We start from the raw sequence: 13,105 nt of genomic DNA on the forward strand, positions 1-13,105 counted from the left end.
AATGCGATTCTCATAATTTGCTTTAAACAGATTCGTTTTGTAAATCATTTTTGTCAAAAGTAGCATATTATTATTGCCTACTAGTGCTTGGAGTTTACTCAATACTGTATTATTATTTTTGTCTAAAATACATTTTTCAAATTTTCATTTTTCACTTTGACAAAAACTTGCGGATCCACTGCAGTACAGTACCTCTGCAGGGCCTCCTAGGTATCCCGGACCGCCACTTGAAGACCACTGAGCTAGACCATTGGTATTATGTCATGGTCCAAAACTATAAAAAAAAAAAAAAAAAACATTACAATATGAAAACTCCTTGCACAGAGGCAGCCATCTTTGCTGGTGTTACTTTTATAGGAATTCCAGCAAAATCCACAGAGGGCAGATGATGATGCGACTGACCCTGCCTCCAGGCTGCACTGGGTCTGGATTATGGGTATCATGTACGAGATGACAAAACCTGAAGTTACACACTGATCCACTAAGAGAAGGCTGATAGAATTCCCAAGAGAGTGTTTCATGCCTCACATATTCTCAAACTGGAATTACACTGCTGCTCCCCCCAAGGATCACATTATTGTACAAACACGTGGTGTACAAATTAATTTCCACTAACATTCTCAAAACTGAGCTGCAACATTGCAAAACTCAAGCTTTCACATTGTTACATGTATACTACATGTAACCTTGCTTAACTTTTGTAACTGTTGTCAGCATCAACTAGCTGCGACCACAAGCATTTAGCCAGCTAGAGTAATTTATCACATTTCCATAATCATCAGTCAGCTGCTACCCTCATACCTGCCTGCAGGAACACAGTCAGCAGCTGTGCCACTCAGCCAGAGAGTCAGATAGACTGGAGCAGACATGGAGGTTAGGCAAGTTTGCCTTCAAAGTAAGAGTCCAGAAAACTCACTTTTGAAAGAAAGAGAAAAACATATTAGGGTATACAGAACATTTAGAAAAATAACATCAATTACATTTTTGTTTATTACCAATTCCTCCTCAAACACTATTTTCACTGTGGTATTTGTTTATTATCGGGGGGTTTTAAATTCATTTTTAAATCATATTCAAGACACACACAAAAAAATCAATCCTAACACCCAACATACGGGCACATACACACTCACTCACTCACTCACTCACTCACGCACACACACCTGTGGGGGAGGGCACACCAGACAGAGGCAAATACAAAACAAATTCATCCACCAAGGACACTGGTCAGCCACAAATGAAAAAACAAAACAAAAAAGACAAAGACAAAGAAAGAAACCATCAATGTATCAAGAACCATCTTGATACAATCAGGCAAGTCCAAAAACTTCAAAAGGGGACCCCAAGATTCTTCCCATTTATGTTGACATTTTAAATTAAAGAAAATAATCGCAGTTTCTCCATATGAATAACTGAAACCAGCCAGTTTCTAAAGCACGGTGGAGTTGAGGTCTTCCATGGTACTTGTTTATTATTACTACTCTAAAAAGACAATTTTGAAAACCAGCTGTCTTATTTCTTTTATTCTGCCTTGCCTGACACTGGTTCAATTAGTTCACTTAAAATAGGATCTAATTCTGCGGCTGGTTTGCCACGAGATCAGTTTCACGTTTTCGCGCATTTTTAATTAGCAAATGAAAGCTCACAGAAGTCGGATTTCCAGTCACACCTGGTAATCCAGAAATTGCATTAATGGTACCTTTGTCTAATCATTAAAATCATATCTGAATAGTAATTCTGCTTTTGTTTCAGAATAAATCTGGGATTCTCACCGACACCCCTAAATAAACATTTCACACTATTCTTGTGATCACAGTTTAATTTAGTGTCTCTGACTCATTTACTGTGAAGGATCATTTGTCACCGTCCAGAGTCTAATTAACTTGTGTAGCGGTGGTATTTTCTTTGTTTTTCCATATGACTAATTAAGACATTTACAGGTTTTCCAGCAAGTCAGTTTTTAGCATATGCTTATATACAGTTATACAGACTACAGGCTCAATTAGCTGCATCAGATAATCTGGCCTTTGGCTGAAACACTTCAGTCCATGCCAAACTTTGCCGGCTGTCATGGAAACGGGTGACACTCTGACATTTTCAGTCGGCTGCGTTTAGCGCCTCCCCCCCCCCCCCCCCCCCCCAAACCACCCACCCCCTGCGCTCCGTACTCCTCTGACATTTGGGATGGGACGGAGCTGGCACAATGCGTTTAGCAGCAGCTCTGCTGTCGGCTCCAGAGTCTCTGTTAGCGTAGTCTTGGTTCATGTGTTTGTTTAGAGACAGCCTATATGTCTGTACGCTCATGTGTATGCATGTATGTAGATGTCTTCATGTGGTTTCCCCCTCGAGGATCTGATTTCTCACTTAAGCTGTTGCATCCCGACACTGTGCCTCTGCATGCCAAGTGCAGGATTTCAAAACGTCTGAACGTGTAGTGCCACCGAGTGATTTATCCATAACATCATTATGGAACCAATGAGTGACTGACTCAAGCGTGTTTGCATGATTCATTTGACCCCATATTGAATGCGTGTATGCGACAATATACGTGGATATGTTCACATGATTGTAGTCAGATAAGTGCGTGCAGGCCTCCTGCTTAAGCCTCTAGCCCAGTAATTGAAAATTGAACAGAACAGCAAAGTTGTGGGCTCATGGCTCACGGCCCAATTTGGCAGATGGCTGACTGAATCTCTCTGTGGAGCCATTCCCTCAAGTGTGTACACGTGTGTGTGTGTGTGTGTGTGTGTGTGTGTGTGTGTGTGTGTGTGTGTGTGTGTGTGTGTGTGTGCGTGCGTGCGTGTGTGTGTGTGTGTGTCCCTCCTTGTAGACAAAGACTCCTCAAAGCGCCCTCTCAAGCTTACACTGTGATCTGCAGAAGGATGATGCTTTTTAAGAGAGCACTGCAGGAATGAGTGCGGAAGTAGCATGGAAGGCGGAAGTCCTGGACTTCCTGGATCTTACGGGGGAAAGTCAATGGGGTTTTAGAATGGGGATTTCACTTAAATGCATAAAATAAGGTCTGTGCCGGGTTAACACAAGTTTATTGGAGCAGTAATTTGGGTTCAGCAGGATAATCTTCACAAACTGAAGAATCACTTTTATGACTTTTGAAACGTAAATGTGTTTTTATTTTTATTTTTAGAAAACGCTTCAAAAGGCATAAAAGTGATTTACGTTCGTGAAGATTATCCTGCTGAACTCAAATTACCACTCCCATAACCTTTTGTTAACCACAGACCTTATTTTATGCATTTAAGTGAAATCCCCATTCTAAAACCCCATTGACTTTTCCCCGTAAGATCCAGGAAGTCTGGGACTTCCGCCTTCTGACTACCAAAATATGTCATCCCTGCGGTACTCTAGTCGGAAGGCAGATAGGGGTGGGGGCTATAGAGACACTGTGGAGCGCGTCATCATTCAGAAACCACGCCCAAAACGGGGGAAAACAAAAACTCTGGCGTTCTCCTATGTCGCATGTTGTACACAAAGATCATATATACGGAAGATGAACACTCCAACTTACTTCCTTGACAGCTACATCCACATTTTTCTTCTCGCCAATTCTCAATGGCTTCCTTGTTTTGCTCGGGAGTACAAAAAAACTTGAATTGGCAATTTTTTACATTTGTTGTCTGCGCAGCCCACCACACAACAGCTTTTAGCTATGTTTAATTCAAGGAAAATGATGCTGGTGTATGGAAGTGAATGGAGAGCTTTCCCCCGTGATGGGCGTGGCCTATTTCATGCAGTGTCTCTATTGGTGTTGGTTTGGGGGAAGGGGGGGGGATGTCTAATGACGCTTCTCTCGGGCCTCCTCTTCTCCTCCCTGTGGGCTCCTTCACCTTGCTGCCTCTCACTGCCTCCTCTGCTCAGCTGAGCCCTCGTCTCATTCTCAGCCAATCAGCAGGTTAAAGTATTCAAAGTGGGAGTGTGTGTGTGTGTGTGTGTGTGTGTGTGTGTGTGTGTGTGTGTGTGTGTGTGTGTGTGTGTGTGTGTGTGTGTGCGTGCGTGTGTGCGTGCGTGCGTGCGTGTGAGAGTGAGTTTTCTCTGAACTGAGCATATGGTAATGGAAAAGTATAGTATAATTGTCGTTCCAAACCTCCAAACCAATCTGGCAAGTCTCCATAGGTCTGCCTTTGGCGTTTCCACAGAACACACCAAACAATTCATTGTTACAGTACATGCCAAGGGGAGCTGTGCGATGCGTGACGTGTGAGTGAGTGTGTGTGTGTGTGTGTGTGTGTGTGTGTGTGTGTGCGTGTCGTGTGTGTGTGAATTCAGCTAGATGCATTTCATTCAGTATGCATTCTGCTGTTATCACACATTAATTTCGACATGCGTGCTGTAAGCGTTCACATGCCTCTGTGCGTGAGTTTCTCGTTGCCATCGCGACCTTTCCCCGGCGAAACCGTCCCCGCGTCTTCCCGGCCTTTATGCGTTCCTTTATTTCGGGCAAACTCCTGTTGTCAGGAGCAGGTTGTGCACGAGCATGTCAGCGCGCCCCGCTCAGCGAATGCTCCACAGCGACACGTGTCTGTACGTGTTAATCACAGATGTCTGGTTTCTCCCACTCTCTGGCCTCCTGCAGACCCCCCGTGGCTCACTGGCCTCCTGCAGACCCCCCGTGGCTCCCTCGCTGTCTCGCGGCCCGGAGCGTGCGCCGCACAGGTGACACCAGGCAGCATGACTAGCATACCACACATCCATCAGAGCGCGAGAAGCAGCGGGAGAGAGCAAACGGAGCTAAATTTGGGGAGTTATTACTCAGTACTAGCAGACTGCGCCGATGTAAGTTATGCAAGTGTCTGCTAGCGTTTTGTGTCTTATCTCTGATGGCGAAACACGGCGATTGGAACTTGAAGGAGGACAGAATTTTGTATGCCTGGTGAGTTGCAACACCTCGGGGTTCGTGTTGTTGTTCACAATGCACTAATTTGCCCACTTAGGAGACTTCTTTCCTCGCTTGTCAATATCTGTGTCGACTGCATGCTAATGTCTGCGGGATACAGTATGTAATGGCCTGGTGGAGTGGGAGTAGTGTGGAGGGTAATGTCTCCTTTTTGACATCCGCCCTCTGCAATTCTGAGCTTCTCCACCTCTCCACAGCTCCCTGCCGGAGGCCCTGTAGCTCTGTCTGATGTCCGCTCACTCACTCACACACACGCGCACACACACACACAGGCACACACACACGCACACACACACACCCACACCACACACACACACACACACACACACACACACACACACACCGACAGACATACAGTACACACACACACACGCGCACAGACACACACACACACAGACACACACACACACACACACACACACACACACACACACACGACAGACATACAGTACACACAGAAACTGCAATTAGAGTCGTATGGTGTGAGCTTACTGCCACCCACGTTTTAACCAATCAGGTCATTTGTAGACAAAGAAAACAGATACTTCCATTTCTGCAAGTTCGCCATTTCCAATGTAGTCAAGAGGCATTTTCTGTCCATACACCTAAGAGTAATATGTTCTATTCTATTCTATTCTATTCATGGGCTATTTGCACCCGTTGTTTCATTAGAATCCTTTGCTTTTTGAATAGTAACATTTGGTGCAAAACGTACATAGTGTATAGAAATTATTTACAGAGGTTGCCATGGGGTATTTGCTATTTATAGATAGCAATGGGGACATTATAGTGGGCTTACCTTTACACAAATGACGCACCATATGTGCAAAAGTGCGTGAAGGATACAGTGTTTGGGATGGAGGATGGTAATGATGATGCGACACTATTCCTATTATATTGAAGTGCATCTAAACGACTTTCACTGCAGCCGTTGCAAGCTGCTACTAGATGGCATTTTAACGTCTCCTTACTGTTCCGAGATGATAGTAAAGTGATTTCCCAAGTGTCTCTGCTCCAGCCGTCGCCTTCCAGCCTAGAATCTGTCATTTGATATCTTTGTGCTGACTTTATGGACCAACAACATCTTATGTTGTCTGGTATCTGTTTTTAAATTCAGAATCAAAATAAATTGGTAAAAATGCAAGGATTATTTATTATTCCCATCCATGTCACATTTAGAGTCAGTGTCAAAGCTATTTCAGCAGCAGCAACAATATTGTGTTTGCTTAGGTGTACTGGAATTTGCTCTCATCAAAAAAATAATGATTTGTACTGTATGGGAAATTAAATGGATACAAAGTGTGGTGGATATGCAGTGGACATATTCACACAAATCCACACTATTTGTTATAATATAATGAGCATTTTATATATTTAGAATATAAAACCATATTCATGTTTTTACATCTATCTTTACAGTATATACACAAAACTCTACCCATTTGGCTGCTGGTGTTTTTCTACAAAGTTTGGCTAAATAATTGAATACAATTAATTCAGCAAGTGCAGCCTCACAGCCAAGAAATGGTTTGATCTTAGTTTAAAAGTGTGTCAGCTTTTTAGCCTTCTTAATAGTTTCCTCTTCTTTGGGGTTTGTGCAAAGCAGCAGGGAGACTTTAAAGGTCACTCTTGTACCCAGCCTGCTGAAGGAGGGGGAGAATAAGGCATGTTGGATGTTTGTTTGTGCTTTTTCATCTCTCTTTTCAGCGGCTCTCTGGAGACGCGCCGCTGCATCATGTGAGAATAGCACAGCGTTTTTCCACTGTGAGAGCAAAGTGAGAAACATTCACTACATCTTCACCTTCCGTGATCTGCTCTATACATCCCCGCCAGCAGCATGCAGGCTTTGATCAGACAATTGTACTTTTCCAATTCCCCCTGCTGTCCCGATCGTTGCTGAACCCCCCTCTGCCATTCTGGGGAGAGTTGTAGATGAGCACATGCTTCCTCCGATGCATGTGCAGTCGTCAGCTGCTTGTCTTCACCTGACATCTAGGAGTTTCACCGGCTGGACGTAGCACGTGGGAGGATCACTGTAGGGAAGTTGTAGCTTCCGCTTATTTTGTGCTGGATTATTTAAATCGGAACTCGCTACAGATGACCGATAAGAACCACGGAGATGTCTTTCAAGCTTTATTGGAGTCACACAGGCAGAGGTAAGGTAGCAGATCCAGTACGTGGCAGATGAACAACAGGGAACAGAGTAGAGAGAGATAGAAACTGGAGCTAATGGACAGAGAGAGAGAGCGATTGTAGAAACATAGGGTGTATTCACACCTATCTCGTTTGGAGCAGTTGTTCCGAAACGGAGAGCATTTTCCCCCTTGGTGCGGTTCGTTTGGGGGAGTGTGAACACAGCAATCGCACTCGGATGCGGGACAAAACAAGCGGACCGAGATCGCCAAGAAAGGGTGGTCTCGGTCCGCTTCCAAACGAACTCTGGTGCGGTTCGTTTGTGGTGAGAACGTGAGCCGACCTCGATCCGCCACAACAGCAGTAAACGGTGCGCATTTTTGGATAAACCAGCTGCCGTAGTCAGCTGCGCTGTGCGTAATGGCGTGAAGAACGAACATTTTTATCGTTTAAAAACAACATCTTTCAGATCCTGTTTTGGCGACTTGTGACTTGCATCAATAAACTTTGGGGGATTTTTGGATCATCACATCAGCAGTTTGAACTCAATCAACTTACCTCGGACCATGGGAAGCAACGTTAATGTGTTGAATCTCTACGGATTTTGCGTGCGGTGTGCTGCGCAGCACACCGCCCTCTCTCTCCCTCTCTCTCGCTCTCTCTGGTCTCCATTCAATAAATGAAAACAAATCGTGGTAATCAGAGCCAGCCTTCTTTGTGATAAGATTGTCTGGTTTAATCAGACAATCAGACTGATTGCATGTCTTCCTCAAAATGTCCGTTGTTATTAAATTATTTATTAATATTTTATTCCTGACAGGACAGGTGTTCATATAGCTTATGTCTCGGCTAATCCTCATCTCCGTGGTAGTAGCCTAATAGCAGAATTTGCGAGGGTCTTTGATCTTCTATCTCCAAATTCCCAATAGCCTAAATAGGCTAAATAAATACATAGGCTACATAGCATACATTAATAAATAAATAAAGAACTTTCTCCCTCTCTCTCCCGATCCCTCCCTCTTTCTTTCTTTCTTTCTTTCTTTCTTTCTCTCTCTCTCTCTCTCTCTCTCTCTCTCCTCGCACGGCGGACGCCCGACATAGCCTAAAATGTAGGTCTAACAAAACGCATTTTTATAATCATATAGGAAAATCTCTGGGAATTATTTTGTCCATCCCGAGAGGCTATTAGCCTATCAGAGTCTCTGCTGGCCAATCCAGGAAGTTTGACAATACTATTTGGACCGTTTCATTTGTGGCTGTGTGAACACAAACGAACCAAGGCACAAATGCAACAATTGTATCAATTAAGTACCTGAATCGGAACAAAGCAAACGACCTACAGGTGTGAATACACCCATAGACTGAAACATTGCTTATTTATGTCTTGGCATGTATGACATTACTGATCACGTCACAGCTACAACTATGACATCACTTATGACATCATTGATGACCTCACACAGTTGCAGTGACATCATCAATGACCTCCCAGTGGAGGGACACCGATTACGGTGGTCAAGTCCATGACATCAGATCCTTAGGTTGCAGGCTTGCATCCGGCTCGTGGGTGTCCCAATGTGCATGGTCTCATCAGTGGGTATGAGAGGGCCTTTTCTAGAATCGCACTATTCCCCCAGTTCCCCTCCCCCCTGAAAAGACGCCCCGACCGACCAGAGGAGGCAGTAGTGGACACATACCCTTAATCCCAACCAGACATGGCCAATTGTGTCTGTATGGACGCCTGACCAAGCCGGGAGTAACACGGGGCTCGAACCTGCGACCCTCGTGTTGGTAGACAGGGAATCTACCACTGCACTACACGGACGCACCTGGGGCTCACCTAGTATAGTTATAAAGTCAGAGAACGAAATGATCCGTGAGGGTTAGAGGTGTCCGAAGTTCTTTGAGTGAACTCTGTTGTATGTTGTTGCCGCGATCAGTCAATGAATGCGAGGCAGGGTCACCGTCTCACGCGCTCCGAGGCGGCCCTGCACATACGGTCTGAGCCTGGGCCTGGGGCCGCTGAGCACACCCCCATCCCCCGTCCCCACACCCCGGCAGCAGGGAGTCACTGCAGAGAACAGCTGGCCTGGCAGCTTCACACCATCCAGGGACAAGTGGGAGAGGCTTCCTCCTCCACCGCGACCCAGAGTGCCGCAGGGAATCATGGGTGGCAGCAGCAGCAGAACACAGCAAGGTTGACGGTGTTAATGTGCGGCTGCACTTATCATGCAGTGGCTTTTGTATGTGCCAGCGCTCGTGTGTGCGTGTGTGTGTGTGTGTGTGTGTGTGTCTGTGTGTGTGTGTGTGTGTGTGTGTGTGTGTGTGTGTGTGTGTGTGTGTGTGTGTCTGTGTGTGTGTGTGTCTGTGTCTGTGTGTGTGTGCGCGCGCGCGCGTGTGTGTGTCTGTGTGTGTGTGTGTGTGTGCGTGTGCGTGTGCGTGTGTGTGTGTGTACAGGAGCTCTGGGTGAAGCCAGGAGGAGGCCAGGCCAGCCTCCTAACAGCTGTCTGCTTTCCTAACCTTTGTGTTTGGCATGGCAGGTTAAAGGCCGGGCACGGTGAGGAGAAAAGGGGGAGTGAGAGAAAAAGTCAGACTTAAACATAGAGAAGGCGTCCGGGTAGCGCAGTGGTACATGTAGATTCTCTGCCTACCAACACGAGGTTGCAGGTTCGAGCCCCTGTGTTACCTCCGGCTTGGTCAGGTGTCCATACAGGCACAACTGGCCATGTTGGAACTTGAAGCTGGATTAAGGGTATGTGTCGTGGTCGCTGCACTAGTAGTGCCTCCTCTGGTCAGACGGGGCGCCTGTTTGGGGGAACCGGGGGGAAATAGCGTCATCCCACACGCTACTTACTGCCGGTGAAACTCCTCGCTGTCAGGTGAAAAGAAGCGGCTGGTGACTGCGCAGTGCACATGTATCGGAGGAAGCATGTGCTACTCTACAACTCTCCCCAGATCGGCAGAGTGGGTGGAGCAACAAGCGGGACAGCCTAGCAGGGGGAATTTACAAATTCCAATTGCGGAGAAAAAACGTGGGGTGGAAATAAAATAAAAACTTGATTAAAAAAATAGACTTAACCATAGAGAGAATGTGAAGCTGCTAGAGTGCATATAGGTCAGAAGTTTAAAAGCTACATGTAACCCTTTTAGCAACCTTCAAGTGGCTGGAAACATCAAGTGCTTTTCGCTCCCTCAACAGCTAATGTCAAACAACTAATGTCAGAGTGCTCTTGAGCAAGGCAGTCAACCCCCCAGAGCCCCCCCCCCGCCCCCCACACTGGTGCACAAGAGCACATTTCGATGCAACCTGCCCAGCTAAAATGCCACACAAAAAAACATCCACTATAACAGTCAATTTACAATTGTACAAATTGCCTTGGTATCATTACTATAACAAATGATATATGATTTGGAGGACATCCTATCTTACAGTATGATTAGTGTTAGTGTTTCACCCACATTTCCCTTCAACTCTGTTGCTTCCTGTCACAAAGAGGATGTTAGAGGAAGTTGCTTCTTTGGTCAAAGGTTTTCTCCTTGGCTTCTCTAAAAAGGTTCAACATGTTGCAAGGGATTTTTCCATTGGCTTTTCAGTTGATTGCCATGAAATCTGTAGCTGTGTTTCTGCACTGGAAGAAGAAATCTGATGGCACACAATGTCAAATGCAGTGTCGAGGCTGGTAGAGGCTTCTTCTCGGCGACGGTAATTGTCTGAAAATGAATGTGTTAAGGATTTATCAATGCTACACGCAGCACTTGTAGATAAGGCTAGATGTGCTCACTACCCAGCCAGTAGTCTGGACTTTCTGCACTTGTATTATGCTAGAGGGAAATGCATCAAATGGTACAGAGAGGGGTGACTGCCTCCCTAAAGAGCAACATAAAGTAAGATAGCAGCTAGTGTCACTTCCCATTGCTGCAGGTCTGAGGGATGTCCAGGCCTTGACGCGTGTCCAATCCCATCTCAAGCTCTCTCTCCTGCAGCTCCATGCCAGATAATGTCTCCTGACACCTCACACAGCCCCAACACAGACACACTATTATACAGCCCTCCTCCCTCTCCACCCCAAATCTTGTATTACCCCCCCCCTCTCTCTCTCTTTCTCTTGCTTATTTTTACTCTCTCTCTCTCTCTGCTGTTATGTCTCTCTGTGGCCTACTCTCTCGTCTCCATCTGTCTCTGTCAAACCATATTCCGCTCCTCCTCTGTCCCCTTCAATCTCTCTCCCCTTGTCTTTTCTCCTCCCTTCCTCCTCCTCTCCCCCTCGCCGGGTAAATCATCCCTCTGTTGATGAGTATCTTCAAATAGACGCTGTGATCGCTTCCTCGCCGACTGAGGAATAGCCGGATTTTCCTTCAGGAATCATTGGCATTCAGAAGGAGCGTTTTATTTGCCGCGCCGCTAGCGGATGTTGCCGAAGTTAGAGGGTCTTTATCTCCCAGCGCACCTTTGCTGAGGGAGAGAATTTCCATGGGATCGCTTTGGGATGGGACACAGGGGGGGCATAAACATACATAGGCACGCACGCACGTACACACACACACACACACACATACAGAAACACACACACACACATGCGCGATCATCCTAAATACACTTTCAGGGTTTGAATGGTTGGGAGAGAAAAGAGAGATGAGGGAATTGCTGATAGGATCTGTTTACTCCAACAGGCCATTGCGAAAATTCTTTGTTTAAACAGAATAAGAAGCACACATTCCAAGTCATGTTTGTTTGCACTGTTGCTAGTTAGTCCCACATAGCAAATGAGCTCCTTCACAGATCATTTTCCCCAATTAGCGTGTTTGGGCTACAAGAATTCTCGTGAGACAAGTCACTCAAAAAATCCCATTTATTATTTAAATGTATTCAACAATTCCAAAAGATAAGATAGACAAACATAGCATAGATTTCATTTACAAGCTGTTTGTTCTTCTCATCCTATCGAGAGGCTCCTCCCACCCTACAGGGCACAATCTCATTGGCTGAGTAAAATATCTGTCATTGGCTGTAGCACAGGATAACTCTGAAAAGAACAATGTACTGTAGCTATGGCACGGCACATGCTAAAATGCAAACACTCACAAGTACACACACACACACACACACACACACACACACACACACACACACACACACACACACACACACAGGTGCAGTCATAACAGGCCAAGTCACTCACCCAGTCAATTGCGTTCTCAAGCAAGCTGTCAAGCCGCCATGTGGAGTAAATATTACCATAATGCCGGTGTGCCAGTGAATGTGGAGAAGAAGCGGGCATTGTCACCTCTGAAGATCTGCCTCGTCACAAGGCTTGTGCCAAGTAGAGTTATCAACAGTAAACTCCAACATCTAACAGACGTTTGAACTCTACTGTACCTAGAATCCATACAACAGGACATAGTGTGTGAACAGAGTGGGGTGGTTCTGGGGGGGAAGGGTATCGGCTATGAGAGGTTTTATTTTTTCAGATACATTGGAAGGTGTAGTGCAGCATGTATTGTTCTGGGTTTGACGATATTCTCCAGATGAACAATATGTAATTACCTTTCTGTAGCCAGAGATGAAGCAAAACACCCACTGCGATAAAAACACACCACAGTCATGATTTAAGGATTTCAAATCCGACTGTTGGTTCTCTAAGCTGCGTCACAAGTAACATCTCACGGAGCCGTTCTCTCAGTCAAACAGGATATCTTCACGAGGGACAAATATAATCTTTTTTAAATCCTCTTTTTGTGTAGAATATTATGCATGTCTACAAAATAAAAACACAATCTAAGGAAAAAAGCACGTTAACGACACTACGAATTTCAGTCAATAGAGTCCACTGACTGCGGCCACTGTGGAGAGAAGAGGTGAAGACCATCCACGTTATGCAGGGTTTTCATGGTGGTTGTTTTTTGCATTGTTTTTTTCTTTTTTCTTTTTTTTCTCGGTGCGTTGATGGAGCGGTCTTGGAGAGGGGGAACACTGAAAACGGGGGGAGCCCGATCCTCGCTAAGCTCCTCCCCCACCCCGCCTCTTGCTCCTCCCACTCCTCCAGCCCCGCGCTCAGTGTT

Source organism: Poromitra crassiceps (assembly GCF_964638095.1).
Source record: "Poromitra crassiceps genome assembly, chromosome: 13".
Classification (NCBI taxonomy): domain Eukaryota; kingdom Metazoa; phylum Chordata; class Actinopteri; order Beryciformes; family Melamphaidae; genus Poromitra; species Poromitra crassiceps.